Source organism: Drosophila tropicalis, unplaced genomic scaffold (genome assembly GCF_018151085.1).
Source record: "Drosophila tropicalis isolate 14030-0801.00 unplaced genomic scaffold, ASM1815108v1 contig_806, whole genome shotgun sequence".
In the NCBI taxonomy this organism is placed as follows: Eukaryota; Metazoa; Arthropoda; class Insecta; order Diptera; family Drosophilidae; genus Drosophila; species Drosophila tropicalis.
The window spans coordinates 368,168-389,876 of NW_027173296.1; the positions used below are offsets into that span (position 1 = coordinate 368,168).

A 21,709-nucleotide genomic window follows, 5' to 3' on the forward strand; every position below is an offset into this window, starting at 1 on the left:
GCAGACAGTTTACCAGAAGCCGTGCAAATAAGACAAGAGCTTCTAGAAATCCTGAGGCCTAATAGTTTCAACTTACGAAAATTGTGTTCGAATAGCAGTCAAATTCTTCAGAAAATCCCAAAAGAAGATACGATTGCTGACATCAATCTCGGTGACACACTGAAACAAACAAGTGTGAAAACATTGGGAATCATATGGGCACCCAAAGATCAATTATGTGGAAAGGCTCAGAAGCATTAAAAAGGAACAACCAGACGAGTGCTGCTATCTAAAGTCGTTCAAATCTTCGATCCTCAGGGCTGTTCGCACCGGTAGTGGTAAGAGCGAAAATGTTTCTTCAACATGTTGCTACCGAACGATTCGAGATGGATGATGACCTGCCGCCGAATTTGGAGAAGCAATGGGAAGCCTACAGAGAGGATGTACAGGCATTAAACCACATGAAAATTCCAAGGCATATTTTTGATGGCAAGGAACTGCATACATTTGTTGATGCATCAGAAAAGGCTTATAGAGCGGCAGTTTATGTCCGATCAACCAATAAAAATGGCCAAATTTCGGTCAGATTGTTGTGCGCCAAGTGGGGAGTGGCTGTCCTTGAAAAGCAGAACTATGTGCAGCTGTGCTTGGAGCTGAACCCACGGATAGAGTTCGACAGGATCTTCAATTAGGATCAGAAAGTGTTGAATCAGTTCTCTGATCAGACTCAACAGTAGTACTTTCTTGGATTAACTCACGGGCAGTGGCGTCATGTGTCATCAGCGCTCAACGCAGCTGATGTTTTGTCTCGAGGCATATCAGCAGCCCGGCTTAGCACACATACATTATGGTTGTATGGACCTTTATTTTTGCATGGACCACAACGTGGCTGGCTGGCAAAAGCACGGTAGCCACATTGCCACTAATTCTGGATGAACATTCAATCATACGAGTAGCAACTCGGCTACAACAAGCACCAGTTTCAACGGCAACATGGAATCCATGTCTCTTCCCGTATAATGATCCGGTGGTAAAATTGGTACTACGGAAACTTCATGAAGAGAATCTTCATTGTGGACATAAGGCACTACGGGTCTCTCAGAATAGACCCTTTCTCAACGCCGGAGTGGACTATTGTTGACCATTCTGAATCCATTATAAGGTTCGTGGATAATGTCCCGACAAAGCTTACATTGCAGTATTTGTACGCTTTGCAACCAAGGCAGTACACTTGGAGTTGGTCGGAGACCTGTCCACCTCCTTATTTGTGGGTGCGCCTCAGCGCTTCATTGGGCGCAAAGGAAGATGCCAGACATTTGTAACATGCGCTTGTCGTTCAAAATTTGAAAACGCAACCGAAAATGGGTAATCGCGGAGACAACCCATTTAGCTTGTTTTTAGTATCCGAATCAGTACATAGTGTTATCGATAATTTATGACCTTACGTATTCACGTAAGTCGTCACGTATCGATCGGTGAGATATCGGCTTAAAGCTCATCCTTAGATTAAAGAATATTGGCGAAAGGAAAATTAAAAGATTAAAATACGCGTGGCCTCGTTCTTTCTTAACTCAACTCCCAAAGGAGACGGAGGTGCTACACTCCTCGCTGCCAACTTCACGGCGATCTTTGCTGCACCCACCACGTGTATCGTGCAAGAAAAAAATATAACCCTTTCAATTGCATCCTTCATAGGATTGCCCAACAAAACACCCAAATTGGTTCTGGTGTAGTTTCTGGTAGTGCATTGGAGAGAATATCCGCGGAGCGCCTGTGATTTGTCGCAGAAATTAATTCCGCGTCCAATAACATCGTTTTTTTTTTGTGGCGTTTTGGCTATCGCCGCTCCAATCGGAATAAATTTATTCCAAAATTTTTGTGGCTGTGGTGTCGCTCTCCATATGGTAAATATATTGTAACGTAGACCGCCTGGGTGGCAACTCGTATAGTAGGAAAACGCAAACTGTTCCCCTTAAGAAGCAGTCCCATTCTCTACGGCTGGGCACACTAATAACGGCGCCACCGGGAGGGCTAGTTTTTTTTGAGCTAGCGCGGCCAACTTAACAAGGAGAGAAGAAAAGGAGAGAAAGAGAGAGGAGGGGCTTGAAAGTTTTCGCTGCCGCCAAGACAAGGAAAATAAATAGATCGAATAAACGAAAGAAACTATCTCTGTTTTCTTTGCGATTCTGCTGAGTTATCTTAGGCCTGACGATCGAACGCCCAACCGTAAACCAACCGCTCGGCCACGGGTGGCGTTATTTTGTTCCACAAAGGTAAAACACGTTACATTGGTGTCAGGTGTGGGGTTATGTTCGGTTACTGCGAAGAACCTCACCACGTGTAAAATGCCTAAAAAATCGACGCAGGCTCGGAACAGCAGAATGGAAGAGGATAGCGGCAGTTCTATTATTGCTATAGCACAATCAGTGGAGGCGGTGAATAAAAAGATCGACCGAATGTGCGAAGCCTTAGAACGGTCCTTTATAAACGCGCAGCCCACAGCGGTGCCAGGGCCCGTTTCGCCGCCGGAACACACCACGTGGGGTGGGTTACCCCAACCAAGGCAGGACGCGCTGCCACGGGCCGCTTCCACCACCTACGGAGCGGCGTGGGCGCGATCACCCCCCGTCCCGCAATTTAATCCTGGTTTGTTGCCGTTGTTTGATGGAACTGGATCTTGGGGCGAATTTGAGCGACTGGTAGACAAGGTGGCGAATTACTATCAGTGGGCAGAGGATGAGAAATGTTTGGCAGTGGTGTTGAATCTGCGCGGTCGCGCCTCAACATTTTATGGCACCTTGCCTACACAACCTACACTTACCTACTCAGCACTGTGTGCCGCCATGCGTCAACGATTCATGCTAGATTGCCGGTCGAGCTATCAACTGTTGCGTCATCGGATCCAAGGACCCAGGGAATCATTGCCCGATTTTGCATTGGAATTGGAACGCTTGGCCCAATGCGCTTTTAGTGGAATGCCCGGACATATGTATGACCAGATTCTGGTGCAACAATTTATTGACGGTATGCGCGAAACTCCGCTACAGGGATTAGTAATTTCTAGTCGACCGATTCAGCTACAAGAGGCATTGGACGTAGCGATGCGAGTGCAAGCCCAGTTTGGACGCACACACGGTAAGCCGGTTCTGCACAGTCAGGTGGTCGAGAGTGGGGACATCCATACACCAAAACGTCGCCGACGAAGACGAGGTCGCAGCCAGCTCACGAAAGAGGCACCGCTAACAACAAGTCACCCTTCGGAAAACAGCAACATGCCAATGTAGCGGGGCGAACATTGGCAATAGTAGACAACGCCCCCACCCAACAATACAGCTATCCTATCTCCAACACCAGTAAATCTACCGGCGACCCTCAGGCCCAATTCAGGGAAGAACGCATCAGTTGCCCACTAATGCCAAGCCCCCAGGCATCACGAACGGAGAGGCTAGATGAGGGTGAAAGCGCGGCACCGGCAGTGGAAAATATTCTGGCCCCTATCGACCGTCCAGATACCCGAAATTCAGCCGCCAGTACCAGGAACGTTCGCCATTCTAACGTTTCCACCGTTAATGGAGTTGAGCGGTCTGCCATATTTGAGCATTCCGTTCCTACCACATTGGAGCCATCCACGGACCAGAGCAACAGGCATCCAACCACGCCGTTGCACGAGTCACTATGGACCGAGCCCGCGGTTGGAAGCGAGAACCCTGGCTTGAACGAAGAAACCGTATTGGCGCGATTGTTTCGTGAACCCTTGGCCGCCGTCCCATCAAATATATGCGCTAAATGCCCCCCTGAAATAAACAGGAAAGATGCTGCTATCTTAAATGGCCGACGTGGGACGGGGAATCCTATCCAAGCTACGTATTCACCTGTACCAAATGCTAAGGACAGCTTACATTGTATTGTTTTCTTTCAGCAGAGGCCGTTGCCAATAGTGGTGGATACCGGCGCGGCAGTCTCGGTGTTGAATTGGCGAGATGTGAAGCAGCCAATACGAACCTCACCATGCCAGGTAACCATGTATGGTATGGCGTCGTCAACGCTCACCTCCACTGAAGAAACGATGGTAGAGTTGCAAGTGCTGCGCAAGCCCCTGATTCATCGATTTGTCCTGGTGAAGGATTCTACGCCTACACTGCTGGGTACTGATTTTTGGCTAGAACACAAGGTCGTGATCGACTTTGATAAGATGCACCTAAGGTTCCACTGGGGTACCATGCCCTTGCTCCGCGCCTCCGAAGCGCCACGAAATTCGATATACTTGATGACTCCCGTCTGTTTGGCGCCACGCTCCGACACGCATGTCAGAGTGCAATGTGCGACGACTAAGCCGGCGTTACCGAGCTTACTGAAGGAAGACTGTTACACAGAGCTGCCGGACGATATCGTCCTGAGCACCGGCGTCGTCCAACCAGTGGCCGGCCAATTTTCTGCCAGGATATCGAATCTAAGCGCACACGAGAGGACGCTGCCACCCACACTAGTTTTGGGCGACTTAGAAATGGTATTACCAGACAGATGGGAAGATGCGAGCTCAGATTCTGTCGATTGGGACCGATTCGGGGAAGTGGACCTACCGCCTACAAAACAACTAATGCTAAAGGAACTTTTGAATCGCTATCGGCTTATTTTTGCCCGAAACGATGACGAGACTGGTCAAACCAACTTAGCTTCTCACCACATCGATACCGGGCCGGCACGCCCTATTAAACAGATGGCCCGAAGAACACCTCTTGCTCGCAAAGCTGAGGTGCAGCAACTGGTTGCTGACATGGAGAACAGAGGCATAATTCGCCCTTCCGTCAGTCCGTGGTCGTCGCCGGTAGTGCTAGTCAAGAAGAAAGATGGAGCGACACGATTTTGCGTGGACTATAGGCGCCTGAATGAGATAACAGTCAAGGACTCATACCCGCTGCCCAAAATGGACGACATCCTATCCACGTTGTACGGCTCCCAGTGGTTTTCGACGATGGACTTACAAAGCGGATACTGGCAGGTGCGGATGGACGAACCCTCCCGACCAAAGACAGCTTTCACTTGCGATGCTGGACTTTTCGAGTTCAATGTGATGCCATTTGGGCTTTGCAACGCCCCCGCTACGTTTGAACGTTTGATGGACAATCTTCTGTCTGGGGTGATGTGGAAGTTCGCGCTAGTCTATCTTGATGACGTGATTGTTTATTCTCGCACGACCGAGGAGCACCTCACACACCTGCAGGACGTGTTTAAACGACTGGCAGAGGCTGGCCTTAAACTTAGTCCGAAAAAGTGCAGCTTCTTTAAGAAACAAGTTAGTTACCTAGGCCATATCGTGAGTCGTGATGGATTACAGGCGTGCCCCAGCAAGATTGATAAAGTGCTGAGCTGGCCTACACCTCGAAGTACCAAGGAAGTGCGATCGTTTTTGGGTCTTTGCTCATACTACCGCAAGTTTATCCCCAACTTCGCTACTATCGCTCGACCGCTCCACCAGCTGACTGAGAAACTTCGACGCTTTGAATGGGACACTCACTGCAGTCACTCCTTTGACACCTTGAAGCAGTGTCTTACGACAGCCCCCGTCTTGGCGTTTCCCAATGACACCAGCCAATTTATTCTAGATACGGACGCCTCGAACTCTGGGGCGGGTGCGGCGCTTCATCAACTACAGGATGGACAAGAACGAGTAATCGAATATTATAGTAAATGTTTCCAACCAGTAGAACGTAACTATTGTGTAACACGTCGAGAGCTCCTCGCCGTAGTCCGTGCCACTAAACACTTTCATCATTATTTGTATGGCCGTCCGTTTCTCGTACGGACTGACCATGCGTCTTTACAGTGGCTGTACAACTTCAAAGAACCAGAAGGGCAGATGGCACGTTGGATAGAACGTCTGCAACAGTACGACATGCAGATTCAGCATCGAAGTGGTACACAACATGGTAACGCTGACAGCCTCTCTCGCCGACCTTGTAGCGACTGTCCCACATGCGAAAGAGTCGAACGGAAAAATGGAGTGGTCGTGTTGTTTACCCAAGTCCTGTTACCCGATCTGCGCAAGGAGCAAGAGGCGGACCAGGCCCTCGGTAAGGTGCGCGATTGGATGAACAAGTCCGAACGACCGCCTAAAACAACATTGTGGGGCGAGAGCCCAGAAATTAGAGCCTTGTGGCATCTCTACGACCGATTAGCCTTTGATGAAATAGGAGTGATTACCATAAAAAACTCGGAGAATATACCGGTAGCCCTTATGCCCCGCTCACTGGTAGATGCTGCCATTCGAGGCGTGCACGACTCTCCATCCGGAGGTCACTTCAGTGCTAAGAAGACTTTACCCAAAGCGAAGAAGCGATTTTACTGGGTCGGCCAAAGTGCCGATATAACCCTCTGGTGCGCACGCTGCACCATCTGCAACGCACGCAAAGGACCACCTCGAAGAACCGTCGGTCGCCTGCAACCAAGCCTAATGGGAGCCCCGTTCGATCGTCTAGCGATTGACATTCTAGGCCCTCTACCCACTACGCCTCGTGGGAACCGTTACGTCGCGGTCGTTATGGATTATTTTACCAAGTGGCCGGAATGTGCAGCCATACCGGACCAGACAGCCGAAACCGTAGCTCGAGCATTGGTACAAGAAGTCTTCTGTCGATTCGGCGTTCCATTCGTCTTACACTCTGATCAAGGACGCAACTTCGAAGCGGGCGTCTTCCAGGCCTGTATGCGGCTGATGACTGTTGAAAAGACACGTACCACGCCGCTGCATCCACAGTCAGACGGCATGGTGGAACGCTTCAATCGCACGTTGCTAGATTACTTGGCAAAGTTTGTATCTACTAGCCAGCATGATTGGGATGAGCTGCTGCCCATGGCGTTATTGGCCTACAGGTCAGCGGTTCATGAAAGCTCCGGTTATTCGCCCGCAAGGCTAACGTTTGGAAGAGAACTTAGACTGCCCAACGATTTACTATTTGGAACACCAGCTCCGGTTCCAACGGAAGTCCCGGAATTCTTGGCTAAGCTGCAAAATCAACTGCGGGTGGTAAATGCGAACGCTCGCCGCCAACTGCTAACGGCTGCCCACACGAACAAAGTCCGCTACGACCTACGATCGCACCCTCAGGAATTCTGCCCCGGCGACGAAGTATGGCTCTATTCACCTAGCCGAAGAGTGGGCCGTTGCCCAAAGCTACAATGCGATTGGATTGGGCCCGCTACAATAGTACGTCGGATTTCGGATCTTGTCTACGAAATTCGACCCCCTGGAAAAAGAGTTACCAGAACCGTGCATGTGAACCGTTTGGCTGTTTACCGGCCTGATCCTCGCAACGACTTGGTACTCGGGCAGGAGCCTCGAGTCTAAGGAGGGGGTAATGTAACGTAGACCGCCTGGGTGGCAACTCGTATAGTAGGAAAACGCAAACTGTTCCCCTTAAGAAGCAGTCCCATTCTCTACGGCTGGGCACACTAATAACGGCGCCACCGGGAGGGCTAGTTTTTTTTGAGCTAGCGCGGCCAACTTAACAAGGAGAGAAGAAAAGGAGAGAAAGAGAGAGGAGGGGCTTGAAAGTTTTCGCTGCCGCCAAGACAAGGAAAATAAATAGATCGAATAAACGAAAGAAACTATCTCTGTTTTCTTTGCGATTCTGCTGAGTTATCTTAGGCCTGACGATCGAACGCCCAACCGTAAACCAACCGCTCGGCCACGGGTGGCGTTATTTTGTTCCACAAAGGTAAAACACGTTACAATATATATAATTGTTTGACGTGTAGCTTATTAACCTGTTCCTACTAGGGACTGGCACCACAAGTACGTAGCAGATTACCCCTGAGTGGTAGACCGCCAAGTCCGATTTTTCAACTGAGGAAAGAGGACTCAGTCTCAATGAATTAACTAAACGTTGAGCGAAGGAAGTTTTAACCTGCGCCTTTCTGTCCATTTTTGACCGGACTCATTCCGAAAAAGAACACGTGGTTTTGTGCAGTGCAGCCGTAAAATAATCAGGATGGGTGCAAGCGTTTAAAAGCCCCTTCAAATTTAATGGTGTCTATGCATTCGAGCCTCTCGGTCCTGCCAATGATTATCGCGAGTACTTAACCAAAAAAAAAAAAAAAAAAAAAACTTGAATCCGTGGAATTCAGGTCTTACTACACGGGTACCCAATGAAGCAGTTGCAACCCATTGGCATGACCTAGGGACGTTCGAAGACAATGTTCTTGTAATACTTAGACATTCAATACTTATAAGAGTTCTTTGTTCACAGAGAGAGAGAGAGAGAGGATACGAATAATGTTAATGTTAATGTGCTTAATCGAAAACGGGTGCTCCCAAACCAAATCAGAGGCTTCTGACTACCTTAAATCATCTTATCTATTTTTGAACAGCCTCCGCTTCGAAAGATCTTTCGCCGCTGGACTAAAACTGTAAGTCAAACCATAAAAAAAAAAAAAAAACTTATTAATTGATTCGGGTTATTCGTTTTTGGAGCCTTTGAATATGTTGGACGTTGGTGCCATTGCCAATACTTGAATTTATTAGGAAATTTAACCGTGTAGTTGTTATTTTTATCCTTTTTCTCTCCCGGCATCAGTTTGATATGATTCGATTTTTTGTAAATTTGATTCAATTTGGTTTTTGTAACCTAATCTCAAGATAACGAGTAAGATAATTATGTTTGATAACCGCATTGCTACATCGTATATAGTATGAAATTGAGGATAAGATCCAAACTTATTTTTCGACCAGTATTTAGTTTAAGATTTCAAAGTATGAAGATAAGCTTGAATAGCCCAAAAGAACAAATACTACTTTAGGGACCTCTACATATTCACTTCATTAATTCTGAATAATATTAAGTTCGTTTGTTTCCGAAAGAGATATTAAGAATGAATTAAATTAGGAAATGAATCCTGCCTTGTTCATAAGTTTAGAAATTAATAAAACTATTGTTCTTTGAAATGAACTCCCTATAATCGTTAAATTTTGGGGAACCATGCAACCGACTGAGAGATAACAAGAGGCCGTAAGACATGTTGGAGGGATCCTCAATTCAGACGTGGCCCGAGGATCATGGTAGGGTGGGCGTTCACATGATAGGCCTATAGGATATCATGACATAAACCAACATGTGTGCCTCCTGATACTACATAGTTTAACGTGTTCTTGTTTCTGGTCTCCTCAGGCCTTCTTTCTTTCGCATCTAAACCTGTACCGTTATCCCTTGGTGTCCTTAAGTACGCGAATTTAAAATTTTACGTCTGTATCGAATGTGAGTAACTATAGTTCTGGCTAATCTCTATCGTATAACCCACTCCCAGCCGACCTGACCCTAGCCGTACCTATCGCGTACTCGGCCAGCACTATGCACGAACATCTGCTCAACACTCCTTGTGAGATTCAACGTTACATGCTACAGATAAGATAAAATTTTTGGCGCCCAACGTGGGGCCCGATTCGGCTGCCCCAACCAGATTTTTTTTCTTGTACTAGTCGTGTTATCAGAACCGCTGGATTTATGCTATCGACTAGTATCCCATTTCTCCTGTGAATTTTATGTAATCATAGTAGTGAGCAGTGTTAGTAGTGATTGGAATTATTTAAGTTAAGTACCTCACTTAAATACCCGCACTGACTAAGAAACGCTGGTCATTGACTTAGCAATTCCCGTTTGAAAAAAAAAAAAAAAAAAAAACACCGTAATATATTGTTCGTCCCTGGACGCCGAATTAGTGGCTAAGTGCTACCGTCGGACCGGACTCAATTGATATGTCGGTCTTCAAACTGCACCCGTTTGTCTGGTCTTATAAAGAATGAGAGGTTTGTTACCTGGATTCAGCTTTGGTGGATAAATACTACCGACTGCCCGGAATAAATTCTAGAATTCCTGTGACATCAGCATTGGACTGCGAGCCAGGACAGCTGGAGTCAAGTAATGTGGCATTAAGCTACCACTTAGCCGCAATACTGGCCAAGCAGCGCAATGCGAGACAAATATTTGTTTTCTCGTATGTGCTTCGTCTATGTTTTCAACTATCTATTTTGTAGTATCTAGAGTACATTTAGGCTGACCTTTAACGTTTGCAGACATGGTTGTATGGTTTCCCGGTTTTAGATGAATTTTTCTGATTTACCATAATATTGCATTATACCCAGTTTAATATAGAAAAGTGTTATATATATTTAGATGTACAATAATAATAAGAATATTTCAATCGAAGTGATAGCAAGTTATGTCAGTATTCGATAGTTCCGATAGTTTGGACAGATCTGAAGAAGTTAGTAGAAGCTGTGGCATTTGTGTGCGGGAGTTGGACTTCAACGCAGAGTGGATAACCACCTCCTGCAATCATTCATTTCACATTAGTTGCTTTTCGCTTCGCGAAGGAGCTAAATCAGTGTGTCCAGTTTGTCGTACTTCCGTTCTATCCAACGTTACTAATTTGGCGGACGAGTTACTGTTAGCAGGCGGCGGAGACATGCCGATCTTAAGATCATCACGTACCGTAGCAGGAGCAACTGAGGCTAACCCAGAAATGGAACCACAGGTCAACACGCCAGAGGCATTCGACTTGCCGTCATCACAAGCAAGCATAGATCAAGTAATAGCCCGAGCCCTTTCCGAAGGCCTTACCCAAATGAATCAGGTAGTTGCTCAATCAATGACTCAGGTCTCCCAAACCTTGTCGCAGACCATGTCTCAGGCTGTAGCCCAAATGACCCAGTCTTTAGAGATAACTTTACAACGAGCGGCGTCTAACGGCCCACTACTTTCAGAAAACGTAGCATCTCGAGCATCCATCCAACCCTCGGGACAAAGACAGACATTTGAAGAGTTATTTCAAATCCCTCCACGGGAAAGTCAAAGTCTACGACCCAATCAGACTACGTATCCAAGTACCTCTATGATGAATAGTGGAGCATATCCAAGTTCCGAATTGCGTGCTGATCGGGTTAGTCAAATAATTACAAATTGGAAAATTCGATTTTCAGGACATTCGTCCATAGCGGTAGATGACTTTATATATAGAGTCGAAGCCCTCACAAAACAAACACTCAATAATGATTTAGAACTTGTATCTCGCTACGCGAGCAACTTATTTGAAGGAGCTGCTAGCGACTGGTTCTGGAGGTTTCACCGAAGCGTTCCACTAGTGACCTGGTCACAGCTTCGGGTGGCACTAAGAGCACAATTTCAAGACGGAAGAACCGATCTAGAAATTCGTACGGCCATGTTTCAGCGAAAACAACGTCCAAATGAACCCTTTGATAGTTTTTACGACGCTATCGTAACACTGGGAGATAGATTAGCCGTCCCATTGACAGAATCTGCATTGTTAGATGTGCTGAAGGCAAATTTACTACAAGAAATTCAACATGAGATTTTGTACGTACCAATAATGTCGGCTTCACATTTGCGCCACGTTGTGTGCACACGTGAACGATTTATGCAATCGGTAAATAAGTCAGTGACGACAACCATGCCTAGATCCACCCCGAAACGGCAGGTTCATGAATTAGAATTTTCGGCTACCAATGTAAAATTAGAAACCGACCCGGATATAGATTCCGAGGTGGAAATTGCTGCTATTAACTTAATTTGTTGGAATTGCAAAGAAAATGGACATAGATATCAGGATTGCGATGCAGAGCGAAAGATATTTTGCTATGGCTGCGGTCAACCTGATGCCTACAAACCTACTTGTAATCGATGTACTAATTCAAAAAACGGAGTTCGCCGTGCACTGTCGAAAAGTGCACTCAAACTGAACCCGGTGAACACCCTTTAGGGGAATCCTCGATGGATTCCTCACTACCAACTTTGTCACAACTCCCAACTATTCCTATGCACCTACGGGAGTTTATATCTCCACTATGTGCAAATACTAAAAAGATGCGAGGAATTAAGCGATTAATTCAATATAGAAAAAAAACATAAATTAGAGAAAACGGCGGTTTTGGATTCGATAGTAGATGATTCCCTTGATTGGCGGCCGTACGCAGATGTGAACCTCTTTGGAAGAGAATTAAAGGGTCTCATGGACACTGGAGCGTCAATTAGTTGTGTGGGTGGAAATTTTAATTTGTTACCCACCTTTTTGGCGCATAAAGGAAAAGAACCAACAGTAGCTTGTATTAATCTCCATAGCGAATTAAATGTGTCATTATCCGAATCCCAGAAAAAACACTTACTTAAAACCAAAGGATTAGGAAAAACCAGCTGGCTGTCACATGAAATTGATGTAGGTGATGCAAAAGCGATCAAGCAGCGGCACTATGCTGTATCTCCGGCCATAGAAAAATTAATGTACCAAGAGATAGATCGTATGCTTGCCCTTGGGGTAATAGAAGAATCAAATAGCCCCTGGTCATCACCTGTTGTATTGGTGCGCAAACCAGGAAAATTTCGATTATGCATTGACAGTCGAAAACTTAATGAAGTCACGATTAAAAATGCTTATCCTATGCCTTTAATTGACGGAATTCTTAGTCGGTTACCGAAAGCAGAATTTATTTCAAGTATTGATCTAAAGGATGCTTATTGGCAAATACCGCTAGCCGCTAGCGACCGCGAGAAAACGGCATTTACCATACCAGGAAGACCTCTCTATCAGTTTACTGTAATGCCCTTCGGTTTGTCAAACGCCCCTCAAACAATGTCCAAACTTATGGATCGAGTGATACCACCAAGTTTGCGAAATGAAATTTTTATATACTTAGATGACCTTTTAGTAGTTTCGGAGTCCTTTGAGAGACATATTTCGGTATTATCTGAGTTAGCTAATAGACTAATCCTAGCGGGACTTACAATTAATGTGAGGAAAAGTAGATTTTGCCTCAAAGAAGTCAAATATCTTGGCCATGTTATTGGTAATGGAACCATTAGGACGGACCCTGATAAGGTGTCAGCGATCCAAGAATTCCCAGTGCCCAAGTCTGTAAAGCAAGTACGTAGGTTTTTAGGTCTCACGGGATGGTATCATAAGTTTATAAAAAATTATGCTGGTATTGCCGCACCCATTTCCGACACGTTAAAGCACAAACGAAAATTCATTTGGTCTGAAGAAGCACAAAATGCATTTGATCGGTTAAAATATTCTCTGTGTACCGCCCCTGTACTACATAGCCCTAATTTTAACGCTCCTTTTTCTATACACTGTGATGCTAGTCATACAGGTGTGGGAGGTGTACTTATGCAAATCGATAACGAAGAAAATGAAGTGCCAATGCCAAACTAAATCAGTGTCAAAGGGCTTATTCCGTAACAGAAAAGAATGCCTTGCGGCTGTCCTATGTGAAAAAAAATTTCGAGCTTATATTGAGGGTCAAGAATTCTCTATTATTACAGATCACGCGTCCCTAAAATGGTTAATGACGCAAGTTGACTTAAGTTCTAGATTGGCGAGATGGGCACTTAAACTGCAAGGATTCTCATTTAAAATAATGCATAGGAAAGGCTCACGAAATATAGTGCCTGACGCTTTATCCCGAGTACATACTGATGATATATCAGCTATTACCTTAGCAACTGGTTTCAATCTGTCGTCAGACGCCTTCGACGCTGATGAATATAAAGATTTAAAAGCTAAGATTCAATTAAAGCAATCCCAGCTACCCGATGTCAAGGTTATAGACAAATACATTTATCGGCGATCAGAACACGCATCCGGTGATCGCGTAGCGGATGACCTGTGCTGGAAGCTTTGGATTCCAAAATCGTTAGTTCTGGATGTGATCCAACAAAATCACGAAGACCACCTAGCGGCGCACAGTGGAATAAATAAAACACTGGAGCGGATCAGACGCTATTTTTTTTGGCCCAACCTAATAGGTGATGTAAAGGAATTTATTGCGAACTGTTCTGTTTGTAAGACTACTAAGCATTCGAACACCTATTTGCGTCCCCCAATGGCCAAATCAGAGCAAACATATAGGGTTTTTCAAAAATTATACATAGACTTTTTAGGCCCATATCCCAGAAGCAAACTCGGAAACATAGGGATCTTCGTAGTTCTCGATCATTTCACTAAATTTCCTTTTTTAAAAGCTGTTCGAAAATTTACTGCAGATGCTGTGATTACCTATCTGGAAACAGAATTGTTCCATTGTTTTGGCATTCCCGAAGTAGTTGTATCAGACAACGGATCTCAGTTCAAATCCCATCAGTTTAAAGCACTGCTGGAGAAGTATAACGTTCGACATTCCTTTACCGCAGCGTATGCCCCACAAGCAAACGCGTTCGAACGGGTAAATAGATCGGTGTTAGCTGCAATAAAGTCTTATGTGAACAAAGATCAGACCAATTGGGATGAAAACCTTAGTTCAGTTGCATGTGCGCTAAGATCCAGTTGGCATTCGGCCATCAATAATAGTCCGTACCGTGTATGTTTTGGCCAACAAATGATAACGAACGGTGCAACTTACCCCCTGTTAAGAAGTTTAAACCTATTAGAGGATAGATCTATTCAGTTTGACCGTACGGATTCTCTGGAAATAATTCGTCAGACGGCGATCAAGGCTGTAGCAAAACAGCATGAACGCAACGAAAAAACATATAATTTGAGAAGTCGAGACGTGTCATTTCAACCAGGTCAAGAAGTGTACCGACGTAATTTTCAGTTGAGTAATTATGCTAAGGGTTTCTCAGCCAAGTTAGCTCCAACGTTTATAAAAGCCAGAGTCCGTCAGCGGATTGGAACTAGTTATTACGAACTAGAGGATATGCAAGGGAGAATGATAGGGAAATTCCATGCAAAAGACATTAAACAATAGGGCATTATTTATTATCTCCTTTACTCCAAGCGGTATCCCACTTTGATGTTTAACAACCACCAAAGTGTGATTTTGTCGGGGAGGTGTGTAACATGCGCTTGTCGTTCAAAATTTGAAAACGCAACCGAAAATGGGTAATCGTGGAGACAACCCATTTAGCTTGTTTTTAGTATCCGAATCAGTACATAGTGTTATCGATAATTTATGACCTTACGTATTCACGTAAGTCGTCACGTATCGATCGGTGAGATATCGGCTTAAAGCTCATCCTTAGATTAAAGAATATTGGCGAAAGGAAAATTAAAAGATTAAAATACGCGTGGCCTCGTTCTTTCTTAACTCAACTCCCAAAGGAGACGGAGGTGCTACACTCCTCGCTGCCAACTTCACGGCGATCTTTGCTGCACCCACCACGTGTATCGTGCAAGAAAAAAATATAACCCTTTCAATTGCATCCTTCATAGGATTGCCCAACAAAACACCCAAATTGGTTCTGGTGTAGTTTCTGGTAGTGCATTGGAGAGAATATCCGCGGAGCGCCTGTGATTTGTCGCAGAAATTAATTCCGCGTCCAATAACATCGTTTTTTTTTGTGGCGTTTTGGCTATCGCCGCTCCAATCGGAATAAATTTATTCCAAAATTTTTGTGGCTGTGGTGTCGCTCTCCATAGGGTAAATATATATATAATTGTTTGACGTGTAGCTTATTAACCTGTTCCTACTAGGGACTGGCACCACAAGTACGTAGCAGATTACCCCTGAGTGGTAGACCGCCAAGTCCGATTTTTCAACTGAGGAAAGAGGACTCAGTCTCAATGAATTAACTAAACGTTGAGCGAAGGAAGTTTTAACCTGCGCCTTTCTGTCCATTTTTGACCGGACTCATTCCGAAAAAGAACACGTGGTTTTGTGCAGTGCAGCCGTAAAATAATCAGGATGGGTGCAAGCGTTTAAAAGCCCCTTCAAATTTAATGGTGTCTATGCATTCGAGCCTCTCGGTCCTGCCAATGATTATCGCGAGTACTTAACCAAAAAAAAAAAAAAAAAAAAAACTTGAATCCGTGGAATTCAGGTCTTACTACACGGGTACCCAATGAAGCAGTTGCAACCCATTGGCATGACATAGGGACGTTCGAAGACAATGTTCTTGTAATACTTAGACATTCAATACTTATAAGAGTTCTTTGTTCACAGAGAGAGAGAGAGAGGATACGAATAATGTTAATGTTAATGTGCTTAATCGAAAACGGGTGCTCCCAAACCAAATCAGAGGCTTCTGACTACCTTAAATCATCTTATCTATTTTTGAACAGCCTCCGCTTCCAAAGATCTTTCGCCGCTGGACTAAAACTGTAAGTCAAACCATAAAAAAAAAAAAAAAAACTTATTAATTGATTCGGGTTATTCGTTTATGGAGCCTTTGAATATCTTGGACGTTGGTGCCATTGCCAATACTTGAATTTATTAGGAAATTTAACCGTGTAGTTGTTATTTTTATCCTTTTTCTCTCCCGGCATCAGTTTGATATGATTCGATTTTTTGTAAATTTGATTCAATTTGGTTTTTGTAACCTAATCTCAAGATAACGAGTAAGATAATTATGTTTGATAACCGCATTGCTACATCGTATATAGTATGAAATTGAGGATAAGATCCAAACTTATTTTTCGACCAGTATTTAGTTTAAGATTTCAAAGTATGAAGATAAGCTTGAATAGCCCAAAAGAACAAATACTACTTTAGGGACCTCTACATATTCACTTCATTAATTCTGAATAATATTAAGTTCGTTTGTTTCCGAAAGAGATATTAAGAATGAATTAAATTAGGAAATGAATCCTGCCTTGTTCATAAGTTTAGAAATTAATAAAACTATTGTTCTTTGAAATGAACTCCCTATAATCGTTAAATTTTGGGGAACCATGCAACCGACTGAGAGATAACAAGAGGCCGTAAGACATGTTGGAGGGATCCTCAATTCAGACGTGGCCCGAGGATCATGGTAGGGTGGGCGTTCACATGATAGGCCTATAGGATATCATGACATAAACCAACATGTGTGCCTCCTGATACTACATAGTTTAACGTGTTCTTGTTTCTGGTCTCCTCAGGCCTTCTTTCTTTCGCATCTAAACCTGTACCGTTATCCCTTGGTGTCCTTAAGTACGCGAATTTAAAATTTTACGTCTGTATCGAATGTGAGTAACTATAGTTCTGGCTAATCTCTATCGTATAACCCACTCCCAGCCGACCTGACCCTAGCCGAACCTATCGCGTACTCGGCCAGCACTATGCACGAACATCTGCTCAACACTCCTTGTGAGATTCAACGTTACATGCTACACATTATACTGCGATAATGCAACAATCAACCAAAGGAGATGACCGATTCAATACTATTAAGGCCAAGGAATTTTGAAACCAAAAAGGAGTGCAATTTAAATTTATACCACCACGGTCTCCACATTTCGGAAAATTATACGATACGACAGCTGAAATCAAATGAAGACTACTTATTGAATCTGACATCTGTCATTGACTCAACGATAAAAATCATTAAGCGAGACGAAGCCACATTTGAAAATCAGATCAAAACTAATGAAACAACAAATTAACGACATAACCAAGGTCCAGGACAATGCGGTAAAAGCATTGCTATGGTATATCACGCAAACTTCTCAGATGAGAGTGACTGCAGGGAATTTGCAACGAATTCAAAACGAAATTTCCCGAGTATTTACAGATGCTCATCATAGCAAAGTAAGCCCTTTACTACTATCACCAGGCCAGCTTCGAGAATATCTGAACCAACTTAAGAGACATCTTAAGTTTGGTTTGGATTTGCCAGTTCCAGATAACGACGTCTTGCAATTATATGGCTTAATGAACGTACAAGGCACAGTCGCAAACAATCATGTGATATTCAAAGTCAAGTTTTCATTGGTGGCAACGCATTCAGTGGAACTGTATAACCTGGTACCCATTCCAGCAACTGGAAGATACCAATTCATGATTATTAAATCATAATTACTAAAATTCCCATTATTGCTGTCAACAAAGAACAGAATCAATACATTGGGCTCTCAATAGTAGATTTGGAGCAATGCCATCAGCTCAACAACGAGCAATATATTTGTTTTGACAAACAAACGACGTTTACGGCTAATAGCAACTGTGAGTTCCAGCTATTTAAAAACACAAAATCATCAACTTGTCAGATACAACACACAAACAGGTCATTCGTGTGGTACGACATCTATAACAAAAATCACTGGATTTTTGCCACCACCAGACCAATTGAACCCGCTGTGATTTATAACGATAATATACAAGGTGTCACTATCAAGAAGACTGGATTGTTAACTCTAGACCCGACGTGTACAGCAAGGAGTTCTGCCATCCGAATAACAGGTCACCGTATAGCTACGATAGACACAATAAAATTGTCATATGTCCGATTTGGCAACTTCAGCATTGGCCCAACAAAAGCAGCGCCAACAACAACACAATTCACGAAGATGCAGTTAAGCTACGACGAACTAAGCAACATTCAAGGAAACTGGAAACTAAGCAAAACTGAAAGTTACCAGAAGACCCCAGCCAGCCGGCACACCATGTTATCGTCTCCTACATAGCGCTAACAATACCATTCTTGTGATGGCATACTGAATAAGGAGATGCTCCGAACCCCAAAGGCACAAAGGTTCAGTGCAGACAACCCAGCACCCAGCAACTTTGCGGTCAACGTTGGATAACGTTGAACAGGTGTTCAAGGGCCGGGAGTATGTTTGTGTTTAGATTAAATAAAAAAATATAAAATAACATTAACAAATATAATATAGAACTGGAAATGTATGTCAAAATAAGTATGTAACCCGATTATAGATATCGATGGCTCATCAGTCATAAGTAGATCTGATATGGTCAGCAGTTAACAATAAAGACCTAGTTAATTAAGCTGCTATGGTTCGCTATTATCAATAAAGACGTACTTTGCTGACCTAACACTATGTCGAACTATGCACTGGTGAGCTCTCTATTTTTGCTACAAAAGAAATGCATTATTCTTAGTAAGATCACATACCAATTGTAGTTATAGAAATATAACAAAAAGAAACTAAAAAAATTTGTTTTTTAACTGCCGTAAAAGAATAAGTATATTGAAAATAAAAATCAACTATTGTTAAACACGAAACAAAAAGGCGACTTCTATTTTTTCTTATTCTTATTTGTGCTAGACTTGATCAATTTTAGGAACGAGTCGGAGCATTCCCTGTCTTTGACAAAATAAATAAACTCCCATCGGGTCAAGTTCTAGTACAAGAAAGCAAGTACATAAGAACGTAAAAGAACATGGAGGAGTTTTATAAGCAGCAGACAGGAAGAGGAGAGGCAATTCAGGCCTTTGTTAGGAGTGGCAAAAAGGATTCTATCGCTAGGAAAACGAAGCCATCTTATTTCGAGGAGAAACTTGAGATCCTGGAATACATGTGGAAGAACTTCGAGAAAAGTCATCAGGAGCTAATGGACAAATTAAATAACGTGCCAGCAGAACGGATTATTTTAGCAGAATGAAGGCGGTTGTAACTAATACAATGGAAGATTGGAAGGCAAAGACACAACTAGAGAGGCAAGCTCGCCAACAAGAGGAAGAGTGAGTCATGATCAAACCACTGATTCGCAAGCAAACTGCGCTGCTGGATTCGTTGTCTAGGACATTAAGACAAATAGTGGCTGAAGAAAAAATGAATTACAAATCGGTAGTCGACAAACTATGGACGCAAATTGAAGAAATCCGTTATGAGATTCGTCGGCTAGCTGAAAATCCAGCCGAAGCCGGATATAATATAACTACGTTTGTGGCCGCAGAAAATACAACGCTGAAATTGTGTAGGCGTTATTATGGAATCATCAGATGCTGTCAACAATGTTTCATATGACAAGAAATTGGATAGATTCAACCACGCACTATATGAGCAATCTCTTTCCAACACAAGGGATCTGCAGGAAGTAAACGATTTCCTATCATTCGAGGAATAGCGCTTTCTAACATTAGAGGCGATTGGGAAACCAAGAAATGTAAGTCGCAGCACTGAAAAACTTAACCCAAGGAAAACACACGGCGGCGGACAATCGACTAATTGTAAAGCTTCCATTCGTGAAGAGGCTTCATCTCTTGGAGAATTTCGGGAAGTAGCCATTGGAAGATTCATGTTGTTAAAGCGGCGAATGAGCCCTGACATAAAAAAGGAGTATGTAAAATTTATGTCAGAATATGAATAGTTTGGACATATGAAGCAGGTAATGGTAGAACGAATTCCCAAGAACCATTACTTTATACCGCATCACTGTGTACTAAAGCCAGAAAGTACCACCACCAAGCTAAGAGTGGTATTTGATGCATCATGCAAAACGTCATCAGGAAAATCACTGAACGACATTTTATATCCTGGACCAGTTGTACAGATTCAACTCTTCTCAGTTCTTCTGCGGTTCAGGACACACAAATATCAAATGCATCGTCAAGTTTGGATAAACCCTGCCGATCAATTCAATCAGATGATTGTGTGGAGAGAGGATACAAGTCAAGAACTTAAGTTTTATCGTTTAAAAACTGTGACTTATGGAACCACATCAGCCCCATATTTAGCGACGAAGTGTCTGGAATATTTAGCACGTAATAACATGGAAAAATTGACGTCTGGAGCATTAGCATTAAAAAATTACTTTTTTGTTATTGATTGTCTCACAGAAGCAGACAGTTTACCAGAAGCCCTGCAAATAAGACAAGAGCTTCTAGAAATCCTGAGGCCTAATAGTTTCAACTTACGAAAATTGTGTTCGAATAGCAGTCAAATTCTTAAGAAAATTCCAAAAGAAGATACGATTGCTGACATCAATCTCGGTGACACACTGAAACAAACAAGTGTGAAAACATTGGGAATCATATGGGCACCCAAAGATCAATTATGTGGAAAGGCTCAAAAGCATTCAAAAGGAACAACCAGACGAGTGCTGCTATCTGAAGTCGTTCAAATCTTCGATCCTCAGGGCTGTTCGCACCGGTAGTGGTAAGAGCGAAAATGTTTCTTCAACATGTTGCTACCGAACGATTCGAGATGGATGATGACCTGCCGCCGTATTTGGAGAAGCAATGGGAAGCCTACGGAGAGGATGTACAGGCATTAAACCACATGAAAATTCCAAGGCATATTTTTGATGGCAAGGAACTGCATACATTTGTTGATGCATCAGAAAAGGCTTATGGAGCGGCAGTTTATGTCCGATCAACCAATAAAAATGGCCAAATTTCGGTTAGATTGTTGTGCGCCAAGTGGGGAGTGGCTGTCCTTGAAAAGCAGAACTATGTGCAGCTGTGCTTGGAGCTGAACCCACGGATAGAGTTCGACAGGATCTCCAATTAGGATCAGAAAGTGTTGAATCAGTTCTCTGATCAGACTCAACAGTAGTACTTTCTTGGATTAACTCACGGGCAGTGGCGTCATGTGTCATCAGCGCTCAACGCAGCTGATGTTTTGTCTCGAGGCATATCAGCAGCCCGGCTTAGCACACATACATTATGGTTGTATGGACCAGTTCGACAGGATCTCCAATTAGGATCAGAAAGTGTTGAATCAGTTCTCTGATCAGACTCAACAGTAGTACTTTCTTGGATTAACTCACGGGCAGTGGCGTCATGTGTCATCAGCGCTCAACGCAGCTGATGTTTTGTCTCGAGGCATATCAGCAGCCCGGCTTAGCACACATACATTATGGTTGTATGGACCTTTATTTTTGCATGGACCACAACGTAGCTGGCTGACGACCTGATCAACCGCTGGATTGCAAAAGCACGGTAGCCACATTGCCTCTAATTCTGGATGAACATTCAATCATACGAGTAGCAACTCGGCTACAACAAGCACCAGTTTCAACGGCAACATGGAATCCATGTCTCTTGCCGTATAATGATCCGGT

General features: G+C 43.6%; 2 long non-coding RNA genes across 3 annotated transcripts; both read left to right on the forward strand.

Annotated features, from left to right (window-relative positions):
* Positions 1 to 1,868: 1,868 nt before the first annotated feature.
* On the forward strand, positions 1,869 to 17,090 carry LOC137580139 (uncharacterized). Of its 2 annotated transcripts, XR_011032952.1 has the most exons (4): positions 1,869 to 1,883; positions 7,757 to 8,385; positions 15,196 to 15,273; positions 16,843 to 17,090. It is a non-coding gene; the product is annotated as an uncharacterized lncRNA (long non-coding RNA). The 2 variants fall into 2 exon arrangements; XR_011032951.1 differs by lacking the exon at positions 1,869 to 1,883 and having other exon boundaries at positions 7,744 to 8,385; positions 16,843 to 17,081.
* Positions 15,280 to 16,623, forward strand: LOC137580140 (uncharacterized). Its single transcript, XR_011032953.1, has 2 exons — positions 15,280 to 16,083; positions 16,149 to 16,623. It is a non-coding gene; the product is annotated as an uncharacterized lncRNA (long non-coding RNA).
* Positions 17,091 to 21,709: the final 4,619 nt, after the last annotated feature.